Source organism: Staurois parvus, unplaced genomic scaffold (assembly GCF_062004578.1).
Source record: "Staurois parvus isolate SC_StPar_1 unplaced genomic scaffold, SC_StPar_1.0 ptg000648l, whole genome shotgun sequence".
NCBI lineage: Eukaryota > Metazoa > Chordata > Amphibia > Anura > Ranidae > Staurois > Staurois parvus.
This window is the reverse complement of record NW_028318444.1, coordinates 2,957,966-2,967,446: the sequence shown is the minus strand read 5'-3', so window position 1 is coordinate 2,967,446 and position 9,481 is coordinate 2,957,966. Positions and strand designations below refer to the sequence as shown.

Below are 9,481 nucleotides of genomic sequence, written 5' to 3'. Positions count from 1 at the left end.
GAGGACAATACATCCGGGGGGGGGGGGAACATCTGGGGGGAATCAAACTTTTCAGCTGGGGCCAGACTAGACATTGGGGGGGGGGGGCACAGACATCTGGGGGGAATCAAACTTTTCAGCTGGGGCCATATCAGAAATCCAGTGAGGACAAAAAATCCGGGGGTGGGGGGGGCGGCAAACATCTGGGGGGAATCAAACTTTTCAGCTGGGGCCAGACCAGATATCCAGTGAGGACAAAACATCCAGGGGAGAACAAATATCTAGCATGATCTAGCATGGGGACCAAACATCTGGGGGGATGAAACTTTTCACATGGGCCAGACCACACATCCAGGGGAACCAGACATCAAGTGAGGACCAAACATTCAGGTGGGACCAGGCATCCAGTGAAGACCAAACATCCAGCATGGGGTCCAAACATCCAGGGGAATTGAACTTTTCAACTGGGACCAGACATACAGCAAGCACCAGACAGTGAGCACCAAACATCCAGGGGGTAAAGGCATCCAGCGAAGACCAGACATCCAGCGAGGAACAGGCATCTAGCGAAGACCAGACATCCAGCGAGAAACAGACATCCAGTGATAACCAAACATCCAAGGGGGACAGGGCATCCAGTGAGTACCAGGCATCCAGAGGGGAACAGGCATTCAGTGAAGACCAGATATCCAGCATGGGGTCCAAACATCCAGAGGGATCAAACTTTTCAGCTGGGGCCAGACCAGACATCCAGTGAGGACCAGACATCCAGTGAGGACCAGACATCCAGTGAGGACCAGGCATCCAGTAGGGAACAAAGATCCAGCATGGGGCAAAACATCCAGTTAGGGCCAAATATTCAGTGGAGGACCAGACATCCAGTGGGGGACCAGCTATTCAGCAGGGACCCAACATTCAACATTTGTGGTGCTTCCTCTTCAAAAGAGTGAAGTGCAGGGATAAGTAAGTAATTGAGTGGATGTAACGCATGGTGGGGCAGACCAGCATTTTCTGTAACGTGCAGGTATTCACAGCATAATTGCACATTTTGATGCACTTACCTCTGGGTGTAAATTTGTGTTTATAAAAATATTACAAACAACACAATAAAACATATTTACATATATACAGAATAAATAAAAAATAAACATATATATAATTAAAAAAAAGCTTACTTCAGCATAGGAACGGGAAAAAACATAAACAGAACCAATAATAGCTTAACCGCTTCCACGCCGCCCTATAGCAGAAATAATGCTACAAGGTAACACGGGTTTGCAAAATCACGTGTATATATACGTGATTTTTCAGTTCTGGGTAGGGGGTGCGTGCATGCCCTACCATTCGTGGCCTCGGCTGTCAACCACCGTGTCCTTGCCAGTGATTTCTCACCAGCACCCGGTGATTGCCAAGTATCTCTGACGGGGGGAGAGACCTGTATATAAACAACACAGATCTCTTCCGTCAGCTCCTGCACACTGCTTTGTATGGCTCTGCATAGCAGAGCCATACAAAGCAGTGTGCTTACAGTGGAAAGCACAGACACAGCCCACATAGTAAAACAGCACACAGTTAACCCTCAGTTAACAGATCACCCCACATGTTAACACCTTTCCTGCCCAGTGTCAGTGTTTTTTATTATATTGGTGTCACTGGGGATGTCAGTGACACCAAGTCAGTTCCCCGCAGTGTTAGAATGCCCACTGCAGTCCCGGAGTCCCGATATAAGTCGCTGGTCGCCGCCATTACTGATTAAAAAAAAAAAATCCATTATATATACCGCCATTTGTAGATGCTATAACTTTCACATAAACCAATTAATTTACACGTTTTGAGATTTTTTTTTTAGCAAAGACATGTAGCAGAATACATTTTGGCCTAAATTTATGACGAAATTAGATTTTTTTAAATTTTTTTTACTGGACATGTTTAACCACTTGCCCTCCAGAGGATTTACCCCCCTTCCTGACCAGACGATTGTTTCCATCACAGCGCTGCATTACTTTAACTGACAATTGCGTGGTCATGCAACGCTGCACCCAAATGAAACTTACGTCCTTTTTTCCCCAAAAATAGAGCTTTCTTTCAGTGGTATTTGATCGCCTGGGCATTTATTATTTTTAAATAATAAAAAAAAAACTGACAATTTTGAGAAAAAAAAACAATACTTTTGACTTTTTGCTATTAAACATGTCTAGTAAGAAAATTTAAAAAATCAAATTTCGTCATAAATTTAGTCCAAAATGTATTCTGCGACAAGTCTTTGCTAAATAAAAATCCCAATACATGTAAATTAATTGGTTTATGTGAAAGTTACAGTACCTACAAATTTTTTTTTTTTTTTTAAGTCCGCGAACGTACCTACAAATGGCGGTATATATAATGGGATTTTTTTTAATTTGTACTAGTAATGGTGGTGATCAGCGACTTATAGCGGGACTGTGGTGGGCATTCTGACACTGGGGGGGGATTAACTTGGTGTCACTGACATCCCCAGTGACACCAATACAGTGATCAGTGCTAATAAAAAGAACTGACACTGTACCAATGGCACTGGGCAGGAAGGTGTTAAAATGTGCGGCTATCAAAGGGTTAACTACGTGCTGTTTTACTGTGTGCTTTGTATGTGTTCCTCACTATAAGCACACTGTTTTGCATGGCTCTGCTATGCAGAACCATGCATAGCAGTGTGCAGGAGCTGACAGGAGAGAACTGCATTGTTTACTTACAGTTCTCTCCCTTTGCCGGTAATGCTCCTTAATCATTGGGTGCCGGTGGGTAATCACCAGCCAGGACCCAGTGTTTGAAAGCCGAGGCCGCGAATAGCAGGTAGGGCCTGTGCATGGCTCATGCACGCCCCCTACCCGGAAATGCAAGATCACATATATTTACATGATTCTGTGCACCAGTGCTGCCCTGTAGCAGTATTACTGCTATAGGGTGGATGGAAGCAGTTAATAGCAAAAAGTCAAAAATATTCTTTTTTCTCAAAATTATTGGCCTTTTTTTTTATTTATAGCGCAAAAAATAAAAAAATGCACAAGCGATCAAATACCACCAAACGAAAGCTCTATTCATGGGAGAAAAAGGACGTAAATTTAAATTGGGTGTAGCATTGCATGACTGCACAATTGTCAAAGTAACGCAGCACCGTAATGCAAAAAAAATTCTTGGTCAGAAAGGGGGGGGGGGGGGGGTAAATCCTCTGGAGGGCAAGTGGTTAATATTATTATTATAATTATGGGTGTGGTCTCCTGCAGTGTTGTGATGTCCATGCTCCTTACATCTACTCCATCCCAAGCTGTACCATATCCTTCTCTCCTTCTTGTCTGCCATCTTCTATCTTCCACTAATGTGACTCCTGTGCATGTACACCAGAGTTACATTATTTCAGCACTCAGCTCCATTCCAGGCATCTGTAATCTGTATGATGGATTGCTCCTCAGAAGGCGATAGGCAGGAGGTGAGGAGGCATTGTGTCACTTTCTCACCACCTGTTTTCACCCCTAAAAACCTGAACCCCTATGCCGCATTTCATGCAGTTGTGGCATTACCCCATTGAGTTGAATGGGTCACATTCTGTAGGCAGTATTGCCTGGCAAACGTAACAGGTATGATACAGTTTTGTGCACACTAGGCCTTTTAAATTCTATTCTATCAAAATATCCTACCTGCTGGCTAAATGTTGTTTCCAGGCTTCACCTGTGCTTTAAGGGTTCATTCAGTCTAGGTTCACACCTATGCAGGTTGCGTTTGTTGCGTTTCTGCATTGCATTTTTGCACTTGGGTTTTTTTTATTTTACTTGTTGCTAGGCAGATTTTAAATGCAAACCACATTAAAAATGCAGCAAAAACGCACTATATGCTTTTTTGCAGCTTTCCCATTGAAGTCTATAGAACAAAAAGATTCCAAAAAACGCGCCGGGTGAAAAGGCAGAGATTTAAACCTGTCCCATAGGAAATCATGTGAAATGGACTGTACTGTGTTTCTGAAAAAGGCAGTAGAAAACGTTTAGGTGCGAACCTAGGGTCAGACGGGCGCTGAGCTGCTGTCTGCTGCATCTATCTCGGAGCTCTGCACAGGAAGCCTACAAAAGTGGAGGCAGCTGCTGCATGGACATAGTCACATGTCAAAATTTGACAGGCGGGCAGGAGCGGGTGCATGGATCCAAACACAGAGTGTCTGCGTTTAAATCCGTGCTCCCACTCCTGTCCACCTGTCAAATTCTGAAACTCGACTGAAGCCATGCACTCAGTGCATTTGCATCCACTTCTATGGGCTGCCAGCACATAGCTCCAAGGTGGATGTACACGAAGCAAAAAGCAGCTCAGCATGGCAGAACTTTGTTTTTGTTTTTATCTCACAATAAAAGTGGATTTGTGCTGTGTACCCATTGAAGAAATCCCCACTCATTTCCTGTTCTATCTGACACCTGTAACCTGCCATGGAATGATATCCCCAGCGGTTAGTCTGGTAGCAGTAAACGCTGCTAACCCTTTACTGCTCTACTAGAAGAAAATCCGGTTTTATTTGCTGCCTGACCTCCATTGGAGGACATCTTCAGCTCTAGTTCCTTCCTAGAAATGGTAAAGGTTGTCTGTTGAATGGGACTGTGCTGCAACCACAAGCTGGCTCTCAGCTGCGGTGTGCTTTCGCAATGCAAAAATGTAATTTGGCAATAGAAAAAAGCCCAAAAAACAAGCATTAGCAGAAAAAGCAGTATCTCCTCCTGAATGCCTGCAAACCTCTTTTTCATGACCTGGTGAAAAGCGATCCATCACAGATTGCTTTTCAGGAGGGTAGTGGGAAAGGAGCCTTAAAGTATATGCTAAACCAACATTTCATATTCCTGATATGTTCCTGCTGTACCATGTACTTGTATGAAAAAATATCCTGTTTTCTTTGTATTGTATCCTTTGTGTGAAAGCCCTGGTGTTCCTGCCAGTCCCTCGGCGTTCATATAAAAAACTGACCACACTAGGCATGAGAGTCCAGCATGGTCAGTTCTCTAGTTATGCTGGGAACTCAGCCTGCTCCCCTTCAATGATCAGAATTGTCCTGACCCCCCCCCCCCCAGACATGCCATTCACTGGGAAGATCAGTGTGCTGCTGTTTCTGCTCCCCCAGCTCTTGTGCAGCTGAGAACAGAGGGTTTTTTTAAAAGAAAAAAGAAAACCCCTCTGGATGATCAATGTACATTGCAAGGACTCTGCAATACCTAACTTTTGTTTCTGATGAAACAGCTGTTTGTTTAACCTTTTTTTATTTGCAGGCTACTTCTGAATGTAAGAGTTTGGTTCATTATAATTACCTGGTTCATGCTCAGTGTTCTGAGGAGAAATGCTACATCCCTTTAGAAGTGCAATTCCAGGACAAAACTAACTAATCTGCTTCCTTCCCCCCTCCTAACACCTATGCTGACTAACCTGTGTATAAAAGATATATATACTTTCCTATATTCAGTTCACTGTAGACCGGCCATGTCATCTTCTCTGTGTCAGCCAGTGGCAGCTGTAGAAGACAGGAGAGAGCACCTGACAATGCTTGGTCAAGCCTGGAACAGTGACGTCAGCCATAGGTTCCTATGGCCCCTCCATTGTTGGCGCTCCCTCCTCTCCCCTGCAGCTGCCGCTGATTGAGACAAGGAAGCTGGATCATGTGACTGAACTAGAGCAGCCTAAAATAGATAAGTATACAGACCTTTCTTACTCAGATTAGTCAGCATAGGTGTTGGGAGGGGGCTTTTTAACCACTTCCTGACCACCCTATAGCAGAAATACTGCTACAGGGTGGCACGGATGTGCAAAATCACACATATATATATATATATTTATATATATATATGTGATTTTGCATTTCCGGGTAGGGGGCGTGTGCTGCCATTCGTGGCTGTCACTCACCAGGTCCCAGCCGGTGATTATTCGCCCGGTGATAGCCGAGCATCTCCAACGGGGAGAACTGTTTATAAACAAAACAGTTCTCCTCCCTTTCAGCTCGTGCACACTGCTTTGGATGGCTGTGCATAGCACTGCTGTCAATCACAGCCAGTCAGCCAATGAGGGGAGAGGAATGGTCACAAGGCGCAACAGGTGCCCCCTTTGCTAGCTGCTTACTGTGGGGGCACCCAACAGACAGGAGGAGCCAGGAGAGCTTGTTGGAGACCCGAGAAGAAGAGGATCCAGGCTGCTCTGTGCAAAACCACTGCACAGAGCAGGTAAGTATAGACATGTATGCTTTTTAACCACTTCAAGTCCGACACTTTCACCCCGTCCTGTCCAGGCCAATTTTCAGCTTTCAGAGCTATCAAACTTTGAATGACAATTGCGCGGTCATGCAACACTGTACCCATATGAATTTTTTAGCATTTTTTTGAGACAGATAAGCTTTATTTTGGTGGTATTTATTCACCACTGGGATTTTTATTTTATTTTTTTGCTATATAAAGTCCAAAAATTTAGCAAAAAGTGTTTTTCTTATAAAACTTTGCAAATAAATAATCTTTTGTCATAAATCTTGGCCAAAATGTATTCATCTATCTTTTTAGTAAAAAAAACCCCAAATTAGTTTATAACCAAAAATTATAATTTTTCTTTACATATTTATTTTTTTTTATATTATTATTTAAGTTTTTTTACATACTGTCACCCTACCACTACAGTGTCACCATAGGGGTGTGATGAAGATTTTTTTTTTTTACACTGATTGTTTTTACACCCATAAAGGCTTTAAAAGCAATCATTTCTCCTTCTCTCTGGCTGCATTCTTACAGCCATTGAGAAATACTGTGTGAGCTGTGATTGGTCACAGCTTGTCACATGGTACAAGACTGTTGTGAATAGCCTTGTACCATGTGACCTCTGTGATCATTCACAGATTTCACAAGTAGTAAGCAATGATGTCAGAAGTGACAATCAGTGATTACATGATCGGAACCTCACACAGAGGTCTTGTACAGCGAGTGCAGGCGGTAAGCGTGGAGGACGTTTATAAACAGCCACTCGTTCCTTTACTGCTCCCATCCGGCCGCTTATATACATGGGCTGGGTGGGAAGTGGTTAAAAAAAATGAACCTTTAGTATCACTTTAAGACTAGTTAGGTTTATCCTGGAATTTAACCCTTGTGGAGTATCACACCAAAACTGCAGGGGATGCCTTACGTTTGACTTGTATCTTTGTGCAGAAAAATCAGAGAGCCAATCAGATTGAAAAGGTAAATGTAATTTTTAATAACATGAAATTACAATATGGCTTGTGTAACAATTGTATATATGCTATATTATTTTTTTTTATTTGCTATTTTTCTTCCACGAAAGCGGAGTTACCTTTTAACTTGAAACATCCAATAATGTGCAGAGGAACTGGAAAACACTAGAGGTTTTCACAGGACTGGATGTGTGCAGTGAACACAGGTGTACCTTCAGGCACAAACTCTGTAGTCATGTATGGTATCTCAGACAGGTGGCCATATACAATGGTGGATGTCAGACAAGTACAGCTCCTCTTCTACTTCTTGCATTGCTGAGAATGGAGGTCAGGTGGAGGGTGTGCACAGCAGTGCCCCCAGGGGACAATTAGACAAACTGCAACTTCTTGGAAACAGACTGCTCTTAGGTTACTCCTATGGAAGGAAACCGAAACTAGTCACTTATTAGAAAGAGCTACGCCTTGTTTTTCTCCAGGCAAACAACATCCTATCGAGCTCACTATGCCAAGTCATTATTCGGCGGGGCTTTTCCTTTAGCTTTAAGCAGTATGGCATTTGATTACAGAAAACACTGTCACACATTCTTAAAATTGAATTATGTTATGGGAAATGTCAGATCTTTTTAAGAAAGCATTAAACAGAGTATGCATTACTACCTGTGCAAGTGACATCTCAAATGTATGGTGGGAGATTTTCAAGCAGCATGCAGGTATAGTGTAAATCCAGCTGTCTCTCATTTAGAAAATCAGTTACAGTAAGTTGGTTTGCATTTGTGATCCCTGCACTAGCAATCAATGGGCACAAATAGGCAACAGGGTTGATTTACTAAAACTGGAGAGTGCAAAATCTGGTGTACCTCTGCATTTCAACCAATCAGCTTCACAGGTTTTTTTTTTGTCAAAGCATAAAGTGATTCTAAAGGTTTTTTTATTAACAAAAAACGTGTATACTTACCTGCTGTGTGCAGTGGTTTTGCATAGAGCAGCCCGGATCCTCTTCTTCTCCGGTCCCCCACCAGTGCTCCTTGCCCCCCCCTCCTGTTGGATGCCCCCACAGCAAGCAGTTTGCTATGGGGGCACCCATGCTCCATGTGTTCATTCATACACAGAGCCGAGGCTCTGTCCCGCCCCCCCTCTCTTCTCATTGGTTCACTGGCTGTGATTGACAATGGCTCCCACTTCTGTCTCAGCCTATAAGAAGAGGGAGTCCCAGGATAGTCGAGAGTCCAGCGTACATCGTTGGATCAAGAGGGGGCTGGGGGGGGGGGGGATGCTGCACAGAGAAGGTTTTTTTACCTTCATGCATAAAATGCATGAAAGTAAAAAACCTTGAGCCTTTAGAACCACTTTAATTGAACAAGCTGAAGTTAGCAGCTGAATGGCTACCATGCACAGCTGCACTGGATTTTGCACTTTCCAGTTTTAGTAAATCAACCCCCATGTGACACATTTTAAAAGAGAAGTAGGGCTAAAGCTTTCTTGGTGACACTTCACTTCTGGGTTTCAGGAGTGCACTTACTTGTGCGCTCCTGCGACCCAGAGTCAATTTATAGCGGACTATTGACGTACCCTAAAACTTTTGTTCTGAGGATGAACAATGAATACCTTTACAGATGCATATTATAATGATCCCCATACAATGTGTACAAACTACTAACACCATAAGTGAGAAAATCTCCAAAGTCCATCAATAAATATCAGGAATACACAGTGACCCCCTCCACCTTGTCACACACAGCCTCTTACTGAAAATGAAGACCCCAGGCTATAGATGGTCTGTAAAAAGCTCGGAGGTGTGTGGAGCTTGCAGCAATGAATTCTTCCACATCGGGATCACAGAAAATGGCGGCAGGGAACTGCAGCATATAACCTCCACTCTGACAGCATCACCCGGCAAAGGAAACAGATGACAGCCTCTGATAGTGTAACACTGTTTGGTTTATTGGTATAAAAACTGCAAATCTACTCACATTACATCCAATGTATTGCACATATCACATCCATAAACAGCAGCGCTAGTACCGGCTCCAGTGGAAACAGGGACACAGGCTCTGCCTGTAGCCTGGGGTTTTCATTGTCAGTAAGAGACTGTGTGTGACAAGGTGGAGTCATGAGTGTATTCCGGATATTCATGGATGGAGTTTTGAGATTTCCCAGCTACGGGTGTTAGTATTTTGTACACATTGTATTTTGACCATTATAATATGCATCTGTACAGGTGTTTATTGTTCATTCTCACTGCAACAGTTTTAGGGTATATAATTTGGTCACTTGTATTTTTGTGTTTCTGAGTGTGGC

At 43.3% G+C, this 9,481-nt stretch overlaps 1 long non-coding RNA gene across 1 annotated transcript; it reads right to left on the bottom strand.

Annotated features, from left to right (window-relative positions):
* Positions 1 to 7,182: 7,182 nt before the first annotated feature.
* On the bottom strand, positions 7,183 to 9,257 carry LOC149448918 (uncharacterized). Its single transcript, XR_016315475.1, has 2 exons — positions 9,154 to 9,257; positions 7,183 to 7,598 (listed from the first exon to the last, which is right to left on the bottom strand). It is a non-coding gene; the product is annotated as an uncharacterized LOC149448918 (long non-coding RNA).
* Positions 9,258 to 9,481: the final 224 nt, after the last annotated feature.